The sequence below is a fragment of the Mugil cephalus genome, chromosome 1 (assembly GCF_022458985.1).
Source record: "Mugil cephalus isolate CIBA_MC_2020 chromosome 1, CIBA_Mcephalus_1.1, whole genome shotgun sequence".
In the NCBI taxonomy this organism is placed as follows: Eukaryota; Metazoa; Chordata; class Actinopteri; order Mugiliformes; family Mugilidae; genus Mugil; species Mugil cephalus.
Genome location: NC_061770.1, coordinates 36934937 through 36958605, shown reverse-complemented (window position 1 = coordinate 36958605; position 23669 = coordinate 36934937). Strand labels below are relative to the sequence as shown.

At 44.3% G+C, this 23669-nt stretch overlaps 1 protein-coding gene across 2 annotated transcripts in view; it reads left to right on the top strand.

Annotated features, from left to right (window-relative positions):
• Positions 1-315: 315 nt before the first annotated feature.
• nlgn2a (neuroligin 2a) overlaps positions 316-23669 on the top strand; it is a 198940-nt gene continuing 175586 nt past the window's right edge. For both annotated transcript variants that reach the window (XM_047583844.1, XM_047583836.1), the window contains exon 1: positions 316-1502. The gene's annotated coding sequence lies outside the window, so the exon portion shown is untranslated. The remainder of the gene's footprint in view (positions 1503-23669) is intronic.

Here is a 23669-nt window from a genome sequence, read left to right as displayed (position 1 = left end):
TTCCTTTAATGCCTCATTTGGCACGGTACTGGAGTGGCGTTATTCATCTCTCGCAGATTAACGTGGTTAGCCATGCTATAGGGATTAGCGCGCTGAAAGGGTAAATTACGGCTGAAGAGATGGAGACTGATGAGGCATGGGTGCATGGTGAGGGGGATGCACAAAAGAAAAAAAAAAAAAAAAGATGCAGAGTGGGGGGTAAAAAAAAAAAAAATAGGGCTAGTATCCCTTTAACGTGCTCTGACGTCATGCTGATGCAGATCTGCCCGGCTGGATGCGAGCGGAGGAGAGGAGGAGAGGGATGCCGAGCAAATGAAACTCCTCAGCACTAATGTCTTTTTTTTTTTTTTTTTTTTTTTTTCTTCTTTGGTGGAGAAGATAGAGCTCGAGCCGCGCCGCGCTCTCCGCCCAAGATACCGGACTGACACCTGGTTTCACCGCTGAGAAAGCTGCCGCGTCACAAGCCACGGAAAACACGAATTTTTTAACCGAGAAGGCGACCATATTGAGGTCAGGGGAAAGCGTTGCCAAGGCGACCGGGCTTGCCATAAGAGAGGACACTGCGGCGCGCGTCACGCGCCGGGGACGCGCTTTTTGGAAAGGGGTTTGCGCACGTACGCGCGACAGCCAGCCGAGGCGGTCACGGAATCCACAGCGGCGGCGGCGGCGGCAGGAGCAGCAGCAGCAGCGGCGGCGTCGGAGGAGGAAGCATCTTCTCACCAGACCACCGGAGCACCGCGTTTACCAGACACCAGCTGATGCTTTCACCGGTACCCACCGGCGCCTTGGTTCTTTCCGAGGGGATATACTGTGGATTTACCGACGACGTCCCCGAGAAAGACAACAACACACACACACAAAAAAGCTCTAAAACTGAGTAGCTGAGACCACTAGTCTGCACAGGTGACACTTCCCGGTTGCCATATTCGCCAAATCTCCCCCCCTACTGCAGAAAGATCCAGGGGTTATTTAGTTAAAAGGCCCCGGTTTAAGAAAAAAAAAAAAAAAAAAAAAAAAAAAAAAAGTAAAGACATTCTCCTTGAGGCAAACCAGACTGTCAGCCGAGAAATTAATTAATTTATTTATTGCCGAGCTGGAGAAGACGGGGACCGAGCCGAGCTCGCCTGCTCGGAGGCGACAATGTCGAGCTCGTTGTGGTTTGTGATGCAGCGGAGCAGCTTTATTTCTGGCTCCTGCCATGAAGTAGCACCTGCCAGCCCGGTTGGATTGAAGTACTAAGTGCTGTCGAAAGGAGGGTACTATTATATTTTTGGAAGATTTTTTTTTTTTTAATTTTTAATTTTATTGTTATTATTGTTTTTTTTTATTTAGAAAAAAATCGCACTTTTTTTCCTTTTTCTTTCTTTTCTTTTCTTTTTTTTTTTTTTTTTAAAATTCCCTCGCTTGACTTTTGTCGCGTCCCGGCGGAAGGTTTTCACCAGGAGGCATTCACCAGTGGGGATCTGGCACCCTACCAACACCCGTGGATCACAAATTAACAGGTAGGCTGAGATTTACAGGTCTGTTATTCACTGAGGAGACGTTTTGCACTCTGGAAATAATATGCACCTTCAGTTAATCATCCCCTCCTATTTGCGTTAAATAGGAGATTTTTTTTTCTCTTGACACCTACAGTGAAAGCAGTGGTAAGAAACTAGAATGATAGAAGAACCAGTGAAACGAGTTATTTTTCTTTCATTTCATTATTTTTTTTTTAAATGATCTGCATGTTGCACTTGTTTGTCCAAAACCCCTCTCTAAGAATGTCCTTTTAGCTGCAGTGTTTGTCGGATTTTGCTGCGTGTTGCAGCCTGCTTGCTGTGTGCAGCCGAGCCTTCCCCTAATAACAAGAGGAGATGCATCGGCTGTGCCATTAATGAGGACCTGCACTCGTAGGTCCTCCGGTGAAATGAGACAAACAGAGGCTGTCATTCAGTCCGGAAGAGCCTCTCTCCTGTGCCCCCCCCACCACCCCACCACCCCTACCCCACACACACACACAACCCCCCCCCTGAACAATGTGTAGCTTATTAGAGCTTCTCTAGAGGTCAGTGCTCGTTCAGTCTTCGCGAACATGCTCCTCTAATTGTGCGTTAGCCGGAGAGAGGTGCAACGAACATGGGAGGATTCTGCGAGCGAACCAGACTGTGCGGCAGACAGATGTCGGAAATGATGCGCACAACGCTCACAAAAGTCCTCCTTCAACGGCTGAATCATCCGTCAACTTAATATGAGCATCCTTGGACTGAAAAGACCCCAGGAAACGCCGCGGCCATGAGAACATATTCCCCTAAATGCTCCACACACACAAACACAAGTAAAAGCACACGCGCATGCACACTCACACACACTCACAGCGAAAAGAATGGGCCGCATTTATATGCTGTGGCTGGTGTTGTGGGGCATTCGGATCGGCAGGGCCTGCTAGATGATAGAATTCAGCGGGGACAAGAAGACCTCTGTTCTTATCTGCGGCGGCGAGGAAGGGGGAAGGCAAGCCCCGCTCCGCTCAGCTTCCCCGCTTGCTTTAGGCAGCCCTATATATTGAGATAGGGACTTCTCCTCTGTGAGGTGGGAGAGGGAGCATTTTAAATGGAGGCGGTGGGAAGATGTGCGAATGTCCCGGCGCTAAATAGATCTTGTCACGGAGGAGTTTGTTATTTATCTCGTCGGCCAGCGAGCGGCTGGAAACTTTGAGGACCCGTGGAGATGTTTGAGGGTGATAAAGATGGTGCGCTGGTGCTTTTGAACAGTCGTTTGTGCGCCGTGGGAGAAATTTGTATACAAAAGACGGGAGTGGGGAAAAAAAGAAAGGAAGGGGAGGAATACACACACCAAACAGATATAACATCATGACCACCTTCCTGATATTGTGTTGTGCCTCCAAAACGGTTGTGACTCATCAGAGAATGGACATGGGTCGATCATCCCACAGATACTTGATCAGTTTGCGATCTAGTGAATTTGGAGGCCAGGTCAACACCTCGTGTTGTGGTTTTTCGTTTCGTTCGTAAACCATGTAGTTTACCTGGCGTAGTCTAGGTGGTCTAAGTGACATCCAGCAGAACACTGAACGTTATTTCCCTCTCCTATCAGTGGTCATAATGTTGTGGCTGCTTGGTGTAATAGTAGAAATGTGTCTGATTCGGGGTAAACTCAGGATAAACAAGAGCTGGCTTTGTAAAGGAGGCCGCCACTCATTGCGTGCAGACATTTGTTCGCTTTTGCGTCTCAGCACGTCGAAGCCTGCTTTGCCATCAGCCCAATCAGTCCCAGCCAAGGTGAAGCAAAGCTGGAGGCAGATGGGACTGAAGGCTTCAAAGCGTGTCGCCGGGTAGATTGATGTCTCCCAGCGCGGGTCGCTGAGCAGTCGGGCAGATGCGGGCTCGTGTTGCGACGGGGCGGGATGAAGTGGCCGTCACAGTCGGAGTCCTTTGACAGTCGTACCTGTCTGTCGCTAACTGCTGCTAATTTTATCCATCTGTTTATTTTTAATGTATTTATTTATTTATTTTTTTGCCGCAGACAAATCAGTGACAGCCGCTCTCCCAGTGGGTGAGGGCGTTTTTTTTTTAGATTTTTTTGTGTGACTGTGGCGGCAGCAGAAGTTGGTGCTAATTTTAGGTGTTAAAAAAAAAAAAATCATCAGGGGTATGACGAGCTGACAAGTCGACTGGAGGAGTGGGAGGCTTGTCTCATCAGCGATGGTGAAATGAAATGTTTGTTTAGCAAAGTCGAAATGAATTAGTAAAGTCACATCTGGCTGAACGCACCGGTCTTCGGGGAGGTGCTGCTGTTCCTCTTCTCGTCTCCTGTCTGTTAGGCGGAGCTAAGCTAATGTGTGTCAGTCATTGCTTTGAAGGCAGGGGCAGGTATTTTCAGTCCTCTTTTTTTTTTTTTTTTTTTTGCTAAGTTGACAATCTGTGACAGTTAGTGGCGGAAAAATTGACAGAATATTGAAGTGCGGGAGCCTGCATGCACATTTGAAGGATGTGTGACTGAGAGCAGTGAGTGAGACGGACACATACCCCATTTACATCTGATCCATGTAAGTAACAAAAATACACTCACTTACCAGTTCATTAGGCACACCAGTTGTACTGGATGCATTCCAATGTAAGAGCACTGAGTCTTCGCTTTATGAAGGTTGTGCTGTTCAGCGTTTGTTTAAAATAACTAAGCGAGCTGATGATTCAGCTGTGTTTGTCATCTGTGGTTTGAAGTACTAATGAATTGTGTTGTGTTCCTTTGACACATATTTGTTTTGACAACCCAACATTAGTCAATTTAATGACGTTTAATCCAATCCAGTTTAACAGCTGCACCGCAAACAGCTTTAGTGCAGGACCGTTATGGTATAATATGATTGGTACCTGCTGTCTATGATGGTTTCCTGTTGCTATGGCCACACATAGACTGTATATAAATATGGACAATGCGTCCCAACTTCCTTCCATTGGCGAAACTGATACTATATTCCTGAGGATATTTTGGAAATGTTGGATTATTCAGAGCACTTGTATTTATTTATTTATTTTTTTTTACAACTCTCACTTACCAAGTTGTTGGCACGGCAACTGGTAGTCACCATTGTGTCACATCCTGTCTCTATAGCTTCTAACTAAAGCCGAAGCTATCCAGAAAATTGACACTTGGTCGTGCATTTATTAATTACCTTAAATGACTGAAACCTTCCATGAAAAAGTTTGCCGCAAGTCTCTTCCCTTAACTCGGAGGAGGTGGGGCTTAAGACCTATGCTGCAGCCAGACACCAGGGGGAGCTCTACTTGCTTTGGCTTCTGTGACCATGTCTAAACTAAAGCAATAAATGCTGCTTCTCTAGTGGAAAATAAAGGAAAAACTCTCCAAAAGATGGTCTTAATTATATACTTTAAACTTCATGATTGGCAACAATATGCAAATTTCTCCACTTAGAGACCGTTCCCCTCTTGGAATCAGTCTTTTACTCAGGTTTGTTGTCACATTAAGGTCACTGCTCATTCCCATCTTCCCCCCTGCCAAGGACAATAGGCTTTTTTTTTTTTTTCAGACCATATATGCTCTGCACGACTCCTTTGTTGCCTTTATTCTTTATTGATGAATTCATTTGTTTCTCTTCTCCATCAGTTTGTGGCAGACTCATTCATTTGGCTCAAAGGGAGCCTCGCTGGCTTTGGCAGAGGAGTGTGTGTCGTTGCCATGGCAGCATCTTTTTGGCAGCGCGAGTCCCGCAAAGATTTGAAACCTGAAGTTCGGTCTTCCACTAGTTGGTGCGTGCGCTCCGGCGCGCCTCCGTGTTTATTAAGAGCGGCAAAATTAATCAGAGAAAACATCGACTGCGGCGACGGGTAAAATTGCTGGAGGCTGCACTTTTCTCTTCACGATGAAGCCCAGTAAACAATGCTCTCTGGCGCCGTGCGGATTCTTGACGCGAAATCATTAAGAGCAAATATCTTATTGCAATCAAAATGTGCAAGGCTAAGCGTTGTGATGTCTTGGTTATTCTTTTCAACCGGGAAGGGAAATAATCAGCAAATGTTGGATGTCCTTTACTCGGTTAGCTTCGTACGGTCATTGTAAACGTGTCACTTGATGATCTGACACGTTTCATGTGGAGTTGGTGAAAGATCCATTGTGGAGGGTTGTTTTTCCGAGACGAGTACCTCCATCTTCCCGGCTCAGACTGCCTGTTTCATTGCAGTTCTCTCAGAGGGTTGGTCTCCCACAGTAACTCCACAGCGGCCCATCTCTCTTCTTTGTCTGCGACTGTTGAATGTGGCCTTTGCTCTCTGGGATGCAAGATGGAGAGGAGGAGCCATTATTTGTCTCGCCCGCTTCCTTCCTTCCTTTCTCTCTGCCTCTCTTTGATTTGAGGTGTTTTCTGCCTTATCGTTTCTCTGCATGTCTCTGTCTCCTCCCTCCCTCCCTCTGTTTCGTCTTCAAACCCCCGCTTTGTCCGTCAACCTGAACCCCAACGTCGGCGCGCCGTCCCCAGTGGGCTCATTAAGGTTAGATCAAGGTCGAACGCTCTCTGACACATTTTTGATTGAAAAAACCTGATGTTCTCTTGCCGGGTCTCCAGCCAACAGCGGCAGCAACCTTCAGAATCCTCCTGTACTTCCCTGCCAGATCCTGGCTGACCACCAGGCAAGATCAAGGAACATTTGCCCCTCTCCTTTCTTCAGAGAGATAAAAGCCCAAAGAAGACACAGGAGATGGAAAAGGAAACCACCCAGAATCCCTCGTCGCCCGGCTCTGGATCTCTAGCTGAAAATTCACTCTTACGTCTGCACAGATTAAAATCTCTAAATTATTTTGAGGGAATAAATCCATTCACAATAGAGGTGCAAGGTTACAAATGAGATTTCATTCTTCCGTGTTTGTGTCCCGAATAGAGAGCCCGATATAGATTTGATGGAATCAGCGGCAGTGGAGTCAGCAACAGCTGGGATTAAACACATCCTACTTTCTGGCCAATCACACTGACTGACTGTAGGAATCCATGTTGCTGTGAGCAGTGCAGCTCATCCCTCTGGCGAGCCGGGGGACTTCCCTTGTGTTAACTTTGGCGCATCTATCTGAACTCTATTTTTGCGCTTCATTTGTGTCCTTAATACCCCTCTGCAATCATTTATTTGGATTTTATATCCAAATCTCACTGCAACATAACATTGGAGATTAAAACTGGCCCCCCAACCCCCTCCCCCTCCCCCATGCTACTCCATTGAGCAGCGTGCACATACTCTGCAGTGCATCGCGCCACGTGTTACATTTTGCCGAAGAAAACTGAGTGAGTTACGGTATTGACAGCCTCTCAAGGTCGACGGCAGGCACATCCGTGCGAGCGCTCTCTAGTAAACCCCTCAGCATCGCAAACAAGCCCCGGGTCAACGGGCAGGTGGAGACGGGCAGGTAGGCAGGCTGCTATTCCTGCCCTGTTATCCCAGACACATACAGAGAGAGGAGGAGAGAGTGTGCTCTGAAAGTCAAGTGGCCGCAGATGTCGCAAAGAAAATAGAGCAGAGCGGAGGAAGCGAGCTGGAGAGCAAATAGGAGGAGGGCATTTGAGAAAGGGACGGCTGCGAAGGAGTAACACTGTACAGCCGGGCAGAGGGAGGAAGGGAGAGGGATGCCGCCACATTGCAACTGCACCATCTCTGTTTTGCACCCTTAACATCTGCTATATGCTTCCTCATCCCCGCTGTTGCATACACATTAGTATGTGCTGACACACCACCACACATATTAGTATGAGCTGTCAGCTGAAGCCCTAACAACTAGCAAGAGAAGGACCGGTTGAATAGTAATGTTGGCAAAGGAAGCAGCAGCAACAGCAGCAGTAGTCACTGTGTTGGCCCACACGCTGAAGTGTTATCACTGTGTACTGTATAATGATGCAGCTTGCTATAGACGACACATATTGCCCTGTCGAGCTGACACACACACACACACACACACTCACACACACACACTGAGTGCGGGTCTCAGTCAGTCAAACATAATGAGCCTCCACGGTGGCATAGCCAGTGGCTGTCCCAAAGTACAGGCCAGGCCGTGATCCATTTGATGTCCAATTGTTGACATAAGTGATGGTGGGCTGCGGCGGTTGGGTTTGAGAAATGGCCAGTGCTTCCAGCTAATGGCAGCACTTGAGGTTGTGGAGATAGCGGTCTCTGCTGTCCGTCTCACAACCATTACTGCAGCTAAGGAGAGCGTTGTCTTTGGGGGGGCAGTTTTTAACATCACAGTCCCTACCTTCTCATTTTACAATATTGGAAAAAAATCTCTCTCATGTTTTTTTTTTTTTTTTCTATTTTCTACAATATAATTTGCAGTGTGATCAAATACAGGAGCTAGGTAAAACTGTAAAGGAGTGCATATAGGAACCATGTTTGCTGACAGGTCATCCTCAGTTGTACTCTCTACTGTATGATCCTGCAGGAAATGTACCATTTGCAAATGGCGACTTAATTGCATTCAGGATCTGTCGTCCTTCTTGACCACATGTAGTAAAAATAATAATAATAATAATACATTTTATTTGTGGGCGCCTTTCAAAACACTCAAGGTCACCTAATTAAAAACAGCAATACATAAAACATACAATGCAGTATTATAAAAGCAGATTTAAGCATATAGCAATGAGCAAGTTAATCATGTCAGAGTCTATGTTTTGATTGTCAGGTGGGGAGAAAGTTCCAAAGACGTAGAGCTGCTTCTCTAATGCTCTAAAACCCAGGGTGGGCAGTGGGACAGGTGGTGCAACAAGGTAGTTGGATGAGGAGAATCTGAGAGTATCTCAGGGTGCGTATAATTGGAGAAGTTCAGATCGGTAGATGGAGCTTGAACGGTAAACCAGAAAGAGCAACGTCACAGCAGTCAATGCGTGAGGTGACCAGGGTGTGGACCGGAATGGCCGTGGTGTTCTGTGTAAAGTTTATTTATGTTGCAAAGGTGGAAGTAAGCGGACCGAGTCACGTTGTCCATTGTAACTGCTACATGTCACAGTTCTCCTATTGGCAGCCTTGACAGATACAGTCAATGACGGCAATTTGGGAAAAATATGGGCGGGATGGGATGATACACCGCTTGTCAAAGGGACTGGACCATTGTCTTAAACCCCTCTTTGACGACACAGTTAATTGACACTATGTCTTTAGAGAGGTAAAAAGTTATTGCATCTGTGATTTCTTTCTGCTCTTTGGAGACTCGCTACTTTTTAGCTTGAAGTATTTGATGGCGTAGGGAACTGTTTGGATGGACTGCTTAAGAAGGATTGGAATTGTTTGCTGCGGCATGAGGCACATTACATGACAATACCGCAAGGCTACATCATGCAGCCCTACTGTTAGGGCACACATGCATATACACCACCCGAAGAACTGAGCATCCACCCAAACCTCTTTTACACAAATGAGAAATCCATTTCATGCATTTTCGTCGGCTGTCTAGCTCCAGTTGATGCATAGTTAAGCTGCCGGGCGAAGTCCTGATGGCAGGTGCTAATGAAAACAATAAGCGTGCAACTACGCGGCGAATTGGGATGTCTATTATTTTGCTGTATTCCATCCGTATTCGTGTGCATGTAAGTGTGTATGTGTGCGCTGGTTATGACTGAAAATAGCAGCATGACAGTGATGAATGAGCACCAGAATGGAAGCGCTACAGTTTCGCAACCGACAATGCAGAGCAGGTGATGATCGTCACTGTTATTGTCACAACGGGCAAGGAAAACTCCGACCCTCAGGATAAACAGGGACACACATATGTGGTTATGGACATGACAATGGAAGTTTTCGCCTTTCTAAATAACACACCTCTCACAGCCTCTGGCGCGCCTTTGTCGTTTGATTTATTCAAACTACTTTTCCCTTTGTTTCATCCCAATATTTAAGGATGCGGCATGTGTATCCCCCATCCTTCATAGAAAACAATGCGTGTTGGTTGAATCATTCATCCGTGGTTCTTCACACTGTCTCTCAAGGCTGAAACAATTCCTCTATTGACAAATGGTAGAAAGGAAGGGGCTAAATTCCAATCTGTGTGGATCACTCCTGGGCCAAACACCCCGCATGAGTGGATTTCCGCTGACTATATTTTCACAGGTTGCAGCTCACAGCACCAGGAACATAAATGTCAATGTTCTGACTCGTACCGAACTTTATTGAGTGCACTTATCTGCTACCCTCAGGCTACAGTATCTTGGTGAAAATGACTCATGTTCCCTCCTCGGTGCCCTTCATATGTCCCTTCTGAATTTACCTTCTGAATTTACCTTAAGCGTTAGAAAGACGGGATAGAAGTGCAAAGAACTTTTCTCCTTTTTTTGCAGGGTTTCTGGTCACAGATTTAAGAATTTTGAAGGCCAGAGAGAGGAACAAAATACCAATACAGTCAAGAAAGTTTAAAGAGTATGAACTATAAAGGTAAGAGTTATGTATAGGTGGCATGTAAAGAGTGGAATGGATTACCATTAGAGGAAGAAAGATAGGCTCTTGTCACCTTAATTAGCCAGGGTAAGGGAGTGTAACCTTGATCACACAGCAGTGCTAATGAGTGGTGAGATTGCTTAGCTGAGATATACGTTAGCTTCTGTGGTTTTCAGACTGCAGAATGTGGTGGGATGGGGTTGTTGCTGCTGCAAAGACCAGGGCAAAAAAAAAAAAAGCAACCAGATCTCCCCCTGAGCCTACATGAAACAATCTCTTTTCCGTTTGGGTTTAAACTCCAGGGGGAAAAAGAAGGGGAATAGAAGAAGAGGCCATAGATGGAGGAGGCTGCAAGTCAGCAGGATTTCCTGGCCCCAACCCCCCCTCTTTTTTTATTAACTGCTTCTCTCTCTCTGTGTGTCCTTTTGTGGGGAATAAACACATTTCAAAGCATCCTTTCAATAGAGGACATGCTTTACGTTTTGGAGGGCAGAGTTTTAAGGGTAGTGTTGCGTGTTGGGTAATGGTTTATGTGCTCTTCACACATTCTGATTCCTCCTGTCGGAATTTAGTTGACAGGTACATATCTGAATTGATTTTCCAAAGGTGAACCATAGATTGTGTTCTTGACATCTTATTCTGCAAGACTTCTGAAAATTTGATGAGGTGGGCTCGCTATTGATTCCAATAGGAGAGCCAGTAGTTCATGATCATCACTAACATGAAGACATTTCCTTCAGAGTGCTATTGCTTGTCCCTGGTCAATTTAGTTAAGTACACAAGGGAATTTGAATTTCACAATGGGGCCCTTGTACCCTAAATCTTCATTTGCCAAAATTTGTCTCTCCTGTTGTCACCCTCCCAACCACAACCAACATGCTCTTCCATCCCCCTTTCTTCCTTGCCAATGGTTGCCCTCTCCATTTTCTCCCCTCTCCACTTAATTAACCCATTGATCAGGACATTCATAAATTAGTCCCCTGGAGAGGCTCTCATAGAATACTCCTCACTTTCTCTTACACCCCTCACCCTTTCATCGGCCACACTCTCGCTGAAAATGTCCCTTAGCCACCCTTCGTTGCGGTAGTGTCATCATCCGAGGCCAAGTGTCATTTTTTAAAATTCCGGTCAATGCAGCTCCTCATAGATTTACGCCGCCTCATACTCGGTGAAGGCAGGAGAGGATACAAAGGATGCGAAGAGGAATCGAGCCAATTACAGATCAGGGAATGGGGGTTTAGGACAGTTCTGCCCATGTACAACTCCTCAATTCATTATGCTCGACCTTTTCATGGCACCCCTCTTTTGTCTTGAAATGTTTCCTTCCTTCCTTCCTTCCTTCCTTCCTTCCTTCCTTCCTGTTCTCTCTGTCTGACCCGTTCTCCAGAGCAGGGCGTCCGGTGCCTACTCAAAGATTGGCCTAATTAGGATGAGCTCAGAGATCATTATGAAAGGAGTCCTCTCCAACCTTAGCTCCTCAACTCTAGTCTCTTAACTCCTTTTCCTGTTTACATCACTAGCAGCCATTAACATTTTCTGCTCTTTCTTCGGCCTTTCCCCCATCTTCCTTTTATTCCTCTTTTAGCCTCTTCACTCCTTTTACCCATTCGTTTTTACTTGTTTCTCCCCTGAATCCCCTGACAGACATCCCACTTGTCAAACCTTGCTAGACTTCCTCCGCAGTTAAATCCTTCTCACTGACAAACAGGCATTATAGTCATTCCAAAATGCTTGTTGTGTGCTCAGTATCCCCCTCTCCCCGCACAACTTTCTGTCACTAAACAAAGGGGACCTGTGTTCGACCGTTTTTGTCTTCCCAAAACCGACAATCTGACATCCAGTCTTTTCATTCTGTGATAGTACTTTTATCACTTTGTTGCACTACTGATCCATGTGAACAACTGACTGCAACGCTGTGAGTGACTTTTCTGAAGGCGCCGTCTTCCTGGTTGCAGCTTACTTTAACGTCTCCACATCATAGACATCGTAGAATAGCACGAGTGCTCAGTGACAATAAAATGCCCCGGACGTTTATGTGTGCCTTAGCCTATGGTGCGTCACACCCACTGTCAGCCTCACCTAAAAGAGTGTTTTTATGAGCGCTCAATGGATCTGAACTAGGAAAATGTGTAAGCTACAGTCCGATTTCAGGGTGGGTGGATGGTTTGATTTAAGGGCCTGGCTCGCTGGCACATGATTCATTCATACCCTGAAGTCTCTGGCTTGGCCCACGGCCAGGGATGGGAATTTTCACTGAGCCAAAAGCTTTGCATGCACTTGTGGAAGTCAGATAAATATAGAATGCTTTGGCAAACTGTAGAGGGGAGTGCATATAGAAGCAAAATATTTTCTATTAAGATGTAGCGACAAGAACTTTGTCACAATTAAGCCCTCATGGGGTAGAAGCTTCTCTGTGCAGGGGAAATATTACCCGCCGCCACAGTGAGCTGGGTTTGCACCTTGGCTGTGAAGCTGCAGCTACACGAGGTGCTCTATCTACACCTTTGGCAGGTGCATACTGGGAGGGAAGCTAGCGAGTCCTCGTGTATTTGCTGCACCGCTCTATAAGGGTCTGTGAGGAGTGAGATGTGATGCTGTTGTATCTACCCTGCAGCACCTTAGGCCAATTTTGGTAAAAGCTCTTGCAAGTGCCGGGAACAGAAGACAAGGCAAGTGACGATTCTAGATGCGTGTGGAGGATGAGAAAGATGAAAAGAGAAGAAGCTTTCATATACCATCTTTATGTATCTGCTACAACACAACCATTTTGTATGTTTGTTGTGCTCGGTTTTCCTTCTAACCTTGACAGTTGGCACTTCTTTCTGAAAGGGTAGCTCTCACAATGGTAATAAAATACACAGGAGGTGGTGTCGTCCCTTGTGGCCTTCTGCAAATAAAAAAAAAAAAGAGGCAAAGACAGTGAAGATTCAAAGGTACAGAATGCCTGCAGGGCTAAGAAGAGCTGAGCATGCCCAGGGGTGTGATGAATGGATTCCTTTCTACTCATGTGGTGGCCTACTGTTGCTAAGGCTTGAGGGAAAAGATTTTGCAGAAGACATTATTGCCATTTGTGACTTGAGAGATCCAGCTCACGGGGTCATTTGTCTACCCATTTATCAATCTTTGTGTGTGCGAAACAGAAACAGGATTCTTTTTGTCGTAGAGGCAGTAGCAGAATGTCATCGCGTGGGCTGTTTTTTTTCAGCTTATTAGGAGAATGAGGCAGAGTGGCGTTTATCACCTGCGGTTAATATCTGGAGGAGTTGGAGAGGCTAAAGTTAAGCGGAGGACAGTTGCTCTCTTTGTTGTCTGACGACATTGTGTTGTACGTTGAAGGACTGCTGACTCGTGTGGGTTCCACGGCTCGCTCTGTCACGCACATGTACACATGCAAGGACACACATGCAGGTTTCCAGCCTCGGGCATATTCCTCTGTAGCCGCCACTGCAGGAGTAAATATGTTTTCGGGAATAATCTGATCTGTCAAGTGCCCCTTCTAGCTCGTGAGTCTTCTCCGTACAGCTCTTATAATGCTATTACATTTAGTCTCGTCAAAGCCAGACTTCAAGGTCAGTCACGACAGACGGGGATTTAGAGTCAGAGCTGAGCAGAGAACAAGTTAAATATTGTGGCTTTATGTATTGGAGTAAAACGTGTCCCAAGGGCTCGACAAATCAAGGTCTACCGGAACACCAAGACGTGGGGCTTGTTGAGGGAAAGAGGAGGGAGGGGGGTGTAAAATTAAACACTTCATCCCTGTTGCACTTGTCAGCCCATCAGTTTCAATGCATCGTGTTATACGGCAGAAGGATTTATGAGGGACATTTGTTTGCATCACTTGTTTAAGCCTGATTCCCATGGTAACACAACATTCTGACCAATGCTCAGCACAGCAGAGTGAATGGTTTTGTGTTGAACATCCCCCAGGAAAGATGATTTTATTATTATTCTAACACAATTCAACTGCATTTTTTTTTACATTTGCAGAATATATTTAGTGGTTTGCAGAATATATTTATTAGTTTGGAATCCCACTAGAAAGCATGGGCCCTTGTTGAAACTTTGAGTAGTGCAAGCAGAAAATTTCGAGGCACATATTAAAGCAACCCGTAGTGTACATTTTTCCTAGATTTTAAATGTGTTACCAACAAATGCTTTGGTAACAAACAGACTTAACTTACAAAAAATTATATTTTATTTTAAATTAATGGAGAGGTCGTCGTTACATTACAAGAACCACAGCTTAATGCACTGTATCAAAAAACGGAATGAGGTCAGCACAAAAAAACACAATTAAACTGTCTCTGTAAAGGTCTGTAAAGGCAGCATTATAGTACATTTCAGTAAAGTAAATTTGTCCAATTTGGGGTGTTGCAGTTTCAAGTAAAACCAGAGAAGCAGCGGTAGATCATACGTGAATTTTGTCCACGAGAAGGGTTATTAATTAATTGATCTTTAAAAAAAAAAACTGGACAAATAAGAATACATATTTATTAACTGACAAAATCCTTTTAATGCACCACTTCAAGCAGAGAAATCTGTGCAGAACAGATACTGAAACGTGACCTTTAGAAAGTTGTACACGCTGCACCTGTGTACTACGCTCCCAGGAGAAAATATGAAGAGCGTATATCCACTAAGGCCTGAGTTCAGATGTGACCTATGGAGCGTCTGCCATGAAAAGACTTTGTGACGCACGAGTCTCGAAAAACCCTCCCCCTTCCACCTACTGTACCTTAATCCCCATCATTATCCTCAACCTGGAAGCAGTGAAGTGGTGGTAAATTATGACTTGCAGTCAGTCATCATCATAAAGCTCTGTTCAGCTGATGCCACCCTCACAAGCCCCAGATGTAAGTACCCAGCATCAGAGCAAGGGGAAGGGCTTTTTCGTGGCTCTCTTGTGCCCTTTTTGGTCTCTTTCTCAGTCTGTCTGAGAATATCCACTTTCAAAGGTCTGCCGCATTTGATGTGTATGTTTTTCATTTCCTTTTTGCTTTGAAATATATTGTAACTACCCAAGCCTACACACATCCAGCATGTGCCTAATGGAGCTTTCTAAACAACTATTTTCTTTTTACATGAATCCTTTAATTGGTTAGTTCTCCAGTCTGACCAAAAGTAATAGGAATTTTCAGATACTCTTTCCATTTCACCTAAACCTTCTGTATATACCTGAGAAAATAGACAAATTTCAGCGTTCATTTTGTATTTTAAACAGGAATAATTTGCAATTCTCCATGAATCATGCTCTCACACGCTTTTCCAAAGTGTCATTTCCACTAGACTTCACCATTTTGGACATAGCTTCATGGTGACTCAAACTCGGCCGGGCACACACACACGACACAGACTCACTTGCCAGTTCGTTAGGGGATAATGGACGCGTTCGAACGTAACAGTTCGGCGCCTTTTATGACCGTTGTAATATTGTTTTATGTTGAATGAGCGTCAGAGAGGCGGCGATTCAACTGGAGGATCGTTTTAGAGGATGTAGTTTGTGGCGCTGCGTTAAACTGCACTGAATTAAACCCTAAGGTGTTTCTGCTATTTAGCCTAGCCCTAGACCATAGGTCTTCGACAGGGGATCGCGGAGGCACTGCAGGAGGGTCGCAAAATCTTTGGTTGACTAGACGTTTTTATGTATTTTTTAATTTTCACCCAAAAATCTAAATGTCTTTAAATGCACATTAACATGAATCCAACATATTTTAGTAAAGGGGTAGCTTATATTGAATGCAAAATGATAATGTATAAAAGGCACTAGGCAGGGTTAATATAAAGCACATATAATACGTAGAGAGTTCGTACTTAATCTCTCCATCAGTTTGAGGTCCTTGGCATGAAAGACTTTGAAGACTAAAATGGGATTGCCAGAATCATTGAAACAGGTGTCAGTACCATGCAGTACAATTCAGAAGTACTACAAAACACAGATGCACTGTTACTTTAAACAAAGATTTGGTGCTGGACCGTTATATTGAAAGGCATTTGTTTTTCCACCTTGAACCATGAACTGGCAGCGGAACCCGACACTAAATGCGCACAAACACACACATCAAACAACGCCAAGCTTGAATAATATGATCATGCACACGTGTACATGGATGCTGTCTATGTAGCGCATCCACCTGGACGTACACTTCACGTACCACAACCTCGTCCCAGTGGCTTATAAGTGGTGCAGCTGAATGTTGCCTCTGTTTATCTCTTTGTGGTGTAAATGTCACATCAATGGCTGGCTTGCCAAAGTCTTGCACGAGGCACGCTGACAAGTTCACAGGCATTGTGCCTCAGAACCTCTCTCGTCAACTAGAATCTTAGGTTTTCTTCTCAAAGGTTGCCCTAAGTAAGGTGTGCTATCAAAGCACATCAGTCAGGCCTTCTACCTGATGCGAGGCGAAGTATGATAATACAGCCACCCCTGGTGATTCTCATTATCTGTGTTCGCTCAGGTTTCTCGTCCTTATTACTGCAGCTCCTCTTTATCTGTGTCTAATGTTGTGATCATTTATATGGCGATCAATGCCAACACAAAGCTCCTGGGCGTCGTCTATCTTTTTCTATCAAGGAGGAGAAAAGCTCATTTTAATTACGTGAGAGAATAACCCAACAAAACAAAATTTACATGAGAGCCCGAGATTGCTTTTTTTTTTTTCTTTCTTCTACAACAGCTGTGTATGTTATACTGTAGCCTGACATGAACCTCCCTAGAACCCCAGACTGCAGCAACCTGCATTATTGTGGCCTGACAAACACAGACAATTCCCCATCCTTATGCCTCCTACACACTGTTGACTCTGGCGTATTTGGTAGTTGCAGCGATTGCAATAAAAGTAAGCTCCGAAATCAGTTCCAACTCAAAACATGAGCCGCTCGGTTCCGGTCGCCAACTCAACACGGGTTTTAGCGATGTAATTACAGAGTGATCTAGACACACAAGCACATACACCGATCAGGCATAATATTATGACCACCTTCCTAATATGGGCCTAAGGGCCTTTGTGTGCTATTGTTTGAGGGAAGGGGCCTCCGTGAATCATCTCACAAATACTAGATCAGTTTGGGATCTAGTCTTTTTTTTTTTTTTTTGTAGTTAGGGTTAGGGTTCCTGCTGCATCCTGCTGAGGATGGCTGCTCCTAAAATCACAGAGTGTCATTGTTATGGGATGTGGGTGCCTGGTCTGATATAAGTGTCTAAGTAACATCCACATGAATGCCTCTAACCCTAACTGTAACTTTAACCCTAACCCTAACCCTAACTCTAACCCTTTCCCTAACCCTAACCCTAACCCTAACTCTAACCCTAACCCTAACTCTAACTCTAACTCTAACCCTAACCCTAACTCTAACCCTAACCCTAAACCTAACGCCCACAGTGTCGCAATACGGTCAGTGTTATTCATTTCTCCTGTCAGTGGTCATAATCGGTGTACGTATCAATGTTCGCAACAGCGTAGTCTCTGTGTACACTAGATACCTTTGCAGAAGTATAAACCAGGGGCTTTCGAAGGATATAGTCAGGATATAGTCCTGGCCTCCCTATCCTTCCAGACACACTCGTAAACACGCGCGCATAGCCCGCGCTCTTCCCAACTTCCCGATCCATTTCTCTTCTTTATCCCCCGCGCTCGTTTCTGTGCGGTCTCCACTCACGGTTATGTAAGGCCCAAAGCAGGTGTTGCAGAGAGATTGTGTTTTTTTTTTTAAACTATTTCTGGGCACAGGTGGACACAAAGAGCCGAGGCAACACATCGCACTCCCCAGATGATCCTGTCATCCCGGAGCCCAGATGTTTCAGGGCCTGGCAGGTACGGTCGTGTGTGTGTCAGTGTGTATAGGTGTATTAGTGTTTAAGCCCTTCACACTGCCATTCGTGGAAAAAAAACATAACTGCAAGGCAGAAAATAATAGATTGCGCTATGTATCGACACACACGCGGCCGCCAATGCATTTATCTTAGTCTTAGAAACCATTGTGACACTGGTGTTAATAGCCTCAGGCTGGATATATCTGCCTTTCGCAACGCGTACTCCATCTGCTCCGTCAAGCAACACAGCATACGTGCGTCTTAACTGCTGCGTAGGGAAGATAAACATCCTACAGCCTGCACGTTTATCTTCAAGTACATGCAGCACATGAGTGTTCAATATGATTGTGCCACTCGGCTGATAAGAGGCAAAATGCAACGTGGAATGTGGCTCGGCTTTGACAATAAGACATTCGGTCAGCATGTTTGCACGTGTTTGTACATTTTGATGCATGAATGGCATGTGATGCGGAGATCAGGGCCCCTATACAATGATAAGGATGGCTTTTAGAGAGTGACACGTAGCCTGACTGATGCTGCAGCTGATGTAAAGGATTATCCCATTACTGAGACCTGGGCATTAGCACTCAGCCACTCACCTCGGGGAATGATACACGGAGAAGGGAAGAAAATGGAGGGGCATGTGAAATGGGGAAGAGGAGGAGGAGGAGGAGGGGGAGGAGGGGGACGGGGAGGAGGGTTTCTTTTGGATGAAAAAGATGAGGACGGCTGGCTGAATGAGGAAGAAATGGGAGAGAAAAGTGAAAGTGATGGAAAAGGGAATGAGTGGGAGATAGGAAGGAGGGAGGGAGCATAAAAGAACGGGTTGAAAGAGCAGGGATGAAGTGAGCGACCGAGCTTTGCTGCATGGTTAGAAATAGAAAGGGGCAAGAAGCAGCAACAGCAAGGGAAGACAAGACATTACAAGGGGGGAGTGAAGGGGAGAGCTGGAAGACTAGATAAAAGCCGATGATGAAGATTTGATAGTGTGGCTGAGAAAGAGATGGAGAGTGCATTAGGGAACAAAACTATGAATGATGCATCAAAGAGAAGGACTGTTTGAGTTATTGGGCCGGGGATGGGGTAGAGGGGGGGGTCACTTGAAAAGAGAATTTTCAAAAAAAAAAAAAAAAAATGGAGAAGAAAGGCAGCTGGCAACAACAGTGAAATGAAGAAATAATGCGGTTAGTAGCAAGAGGAAGGAAACTTGGAATAAAGGGGAAATGTGTGATATAGAGATAAGAGGGAGAAGAATGAATGTGATGTGTATATGCGAGGCGTGCGAGAAAGTAGAGATTGACTGCAGACAGAAAGAGAAGGGAGGATGGAAGCAGATGATGGGTCATTATTCTGTGAACCTATGTCCCCTGTGGATTGATCCTGTGACAGGGCTCGCCTACACATACACGCACACACACACAGGGCAATAGATGTTGAACCAGCACTGATTTGATTGGACTCCTGTCTGGCCGTGTGTTGGCTCGTTGTTTACGAGTTCTGTGCAGCACACACGGACGCACACATGCATATACAGTAGTTTACAGCCTGACTCCAGCTTTGCCCTTGAGTGTGTCCACACTGCAGACACACAACCTTCTAGCGGCCATGTTGAATTTGTGAATTCAGGGCTTTTTTTTTTTTTTTTTTTTTTTGTTAATCAAATAGAGCACATTACGGGAGCTATAAAGCAATATTTAAATGAATAAAATATTACTAATTGAAATGGGACATAAAATAATTATGTGTTGGAATTAAGTCATGGACATTGTAGCTGTTAGAACAACCATGAACAGCCATGAATATTGAATTTTAGATGATAAAATGATGGTGGGATTTGGTACTAGGTGTTTGGCGAATGGTGTGATAAGTTAGAGGTTCATGCTGAAGTTAAGCTTGAATTGGATTTAAGTGCCTCTGTCAGATAGGGCCAGCATTTTTTCTAGCAGCAGTATGTAAATGTATTCAGAAGGGATAAAATTACATGTGTTCCTCTATGATAACATGCATAACAAGAAATGAATAGAAGCTTCTACCCTCACATGAGTAGGAGTTAGCTAAGCTGAAAACTGGATGTAAGTGAGCAGTTAATTTGTATGTAAGAAGGTGGAAATAAATATTAAAGAAGTTGGAGTTAAATCACTTTTTATCATTTTACTCGATATACAGTTTGAGATTAATTTAATTTAAAGGCTTGGCTGAAGGGTTAAACAGGGATGTCAAAGTGGGCAGGACCAGTAAGATAACACAATAATAACCTATAAGTAATAACAACTACAGATTTTTTAAATATTTGTTTTAGTGCAAAGAAGAACACGAAAATTAGGAGAATGTTTACATTTAACAAACTATCCTTCAAAAAAGAAAAGTACAATTTGGGTACATTGCTGTCTACTATGTAGTCCTGGGTCTCAGTGTTGTGTTCTGTCCACCTCTCTGACTAAAATTAGGGGCAGAAATTATTTTCATTGGAAAAAATACCTTGTCTTTTATGAAATTTTGTCACTTTGCAAGTTCATGTTGCGGGCCAGATTAGACCCTCTGGTGGGCCGCTTTTGGCCCACGGGCCCTGTGCTTGATACTTGTGGGTTAAATTGTAAAAAAGACACTGGTTAATTTTCCTAAATCTACAGATTAATAATAGTTTGTCGTACTAGCAGCTTGAATACAACCGCACCAGATTTCACTTTACAGCAATGCACTATGACTATAATCATAGAACTGGAGTTACAATATGTAACCAACATTGGTTGCACAGGTAGGGAACAGTAGGATGTGGTGGTTGCAGGTCTGTTAGGCAACATGAGGGCTTCTATGATGTGAGACTGAGACCATTATACCAGACAAAAAAAAAACAAAAAAAAACAAAAAAACAGTCTTTGGTCTTGATTATTAAGTTTGTGTTATTGTGTGACTTTGATGTGTTGATAAGTAAGTTCAGTTCCAAATTAACATATTAAAACAACCTAACACACAATATCCAATACAGTGAGAGTTTCACTTGGGAGAAACTCTACTGGGTATATATATATATATATATATATTTTAACCTACAAATCTCCTAGAACTCGTTTGATGCGCAAACATTATAAGACTAGAGAAATTGTGATATATGGGAGTTAAATTGCTTTTGGAATAACTTTTTTTTTTCCCTTTACATTTAATAGAGAGGCAAACTGTAGTGGGATTGTGGTGCAGCATAAAATGTTGCAAAGTGAGAATGTAATGTAAATGTTATCAACAAATAAATAGAGCCATCAAATGGAGTGCAGGTACAGAATGTGAGAGGCCTCGTTGTATGCATTAAAGGAACGCTTCCTCCTACGGTAAAGTGGAAGACATTTCTGATAACGCTGCACCGCTGTTTATTATACGGATGTTGGAGGAAAATTACTGCAGGGAAGAGCATTTTGATGCCATTGTAATGAAGCTGCAGATTGCACATAGTGTTGGTGCTCACTGCGACGTCCAGTATAGCTCTTATTTAAGCAGTCTCGCACAGCTTCCCATCGCTGTAAGCTTGGAGATTAGACACTTGTGGTGTATCCTGTGAAGAAGCAAGAGAAGAGTGCAGAATTTGATATTTCACCTTGGATATTGCTTCTCATCTTTTGAATTGGAATGCATAAAAAAATAAACGGGTAGATTACAGTCCATCACGTCAGGTGGGCCTGCACCTTCATTACAATTTTATGATACCCGATATTGTTTTTTAAGAGCTGTGTCTCTGCTCTATTAGAATGATTGGTGAGTGATCTTTGTTTATGAGCTTTGGATGAACACAGTCATTTTCACTGTGGTGCCTTTAGACTTATAATCGATTTCAGACTAGGAGACAAAAAAAAATAAATGTCCACAGATCTTTCCACAGAACATTCCTTCTTTGTGTCTTCTTGGCTTTTTCTGAAGCATTTTGGGAGTTTTATTAGAAGAGGGCCAGATAAAACAGATGCCTCTTATTGCAGTGTTGTGACAAGAGCACTCTCATGGTGACCTCACTGGAACTTGCTTTGCCAGTCTCTTCATTAGCTGAAGCAAACCTCTGTGGTCCTCAGGTCTGGCAACGGAGACACAGTTAGAGAGATGCTGGGAGGTCCCGGAGGCTTTGTGGACACGCAATTCACACACATATTCAGACACATGTACAAACAGAAACCTTACTGATGCGGCACAGTGGAAGGGATGGATCTCCCAAAAAACACAAGTACAGTTTACACACACCTCTTATTCTGCACTTCACCACAAAACCTGTCAGCCCACAAGTGGTTCAGAAAAGAGGTAGAGAGGCTTGAAGTCAAGATGGCCCCAGTTGATTAGGAAGTAGGAGGCGTTTTTCTCCTTGTCTAAAGATGATAATGACAACTCCAGCGGCCCCGCGGCCACCACGAACCACTGTTGAGGACCTGTGGAGAGGTGCCGTAGTGGCTGCTGGGCGGAGGTTTAGCTCTTCAGGTTGAAGGGCGCTCAGTGATATCAGTGTTGAACTTATTCTTAAACAAGTTCCAGGTTGTCCACAGCTCTGTTAGGGAAAGGACAGAGGAGGCAGCAACGGTCTCATGTGAATTTGGGTGTATTTAAGATAATACTTCCACTACTGACTGGATCTGGGTCTACTGTACACTCCATGGCATACTGTATTATCTTTAAACCTTTTGTGCAACTGCAAGTTCTGCCTACTCATTACTATTCCTACTAAAATAGTCATATAATGTCTCTGTGACAGTGATCCCATCAAGGTCAATGTCTCTGCTGAAGTAATTTTAACAAGGTGTTGGCCTGGCCTTTAAATTCCCTAGATCCCAAGCTGATAAAGAATGTGTGGGATGCACTGGAACAAGCTTGATCCATAGACGCCCCTTGACTCATTTCATAGGACCCAAAGGACACCACAGGACCCTCTCAGATGTCCATTCTCTAATGAGTCAGAACTGTTAGACCTATTCAATATTAGGCTGCTGGTCATAATGTTTAGCCTGATCGGTGTATTAAATGATAATGACTGAGAGCTCAGTATAACTCTCTCTTATGACGAGAGTGGAGTGACTCTCTGGACGAGCAGGATCTTCCTCTGCGTTGGATGACTCTCATGTTTCCAGCCCTCGCTCTCCACAGTGCCTCCCATTTCTCCTGACTCGGCATCTCCTGGGCCTGATATTACCAATAGTCCCTGTGTCACAGCGTTGTGTGGGTGCGAGATAAGCGGATATTAGCCGGCCTTGCCATCAGCAGAACGGACCCCTGGGGGGAAGGGGCTTGTGCAAGACTTGGCTTGGCATCAGTAGGCACTGAAGGGCAAACACTGCTGAGGACAGCCGAGACCTGTGTCTGCCAACAAAGGTTGGGGAAGAAATTGATTACATGCCATACTGGGCCAATAGTCATTTGATCTGAAACCCAATATCTGTAAGCACACATATGCAAATACCGTATAATCAGTCAAGGAAGAAATGTATTCACAAAAAAGCGCAAGTGCAGTTTTTGACATTTTATTCGTGATTTTCTTTTAAATGTATTATATAATTGGGTTAAAATGACATTAGAGGCAAGGCTACAGTTATGATAATCTAGTCAGGGCAAGGAAAAGAAATTTGTTAGGAGAATATTTTCAGCCATTTATGAGAATATCAGATTTTTCAAAGACTGATTCTGATGTGTTAAGAGAAATTGACATGAATATGGGAAATGCAATGACAAGTTTCAGGTTCTGTATTTAGGACTGACGGCACACTGTAATGAAGAGCCATGCATAAGATGCACAATTTATATGCAGGTAACACAATCCTGTTTTTCATAAATTGCTTGTGTTTGTTTAATGTTGTATAAATAATAGAGGTGACCAAACCACACTAGGCAGCTCTCCTTGGATACTTTAAAGTGCTTCTTTTCTGTTTGCATCTTCATCTCCGATGGGATCCCTGAATGTATATGACAGT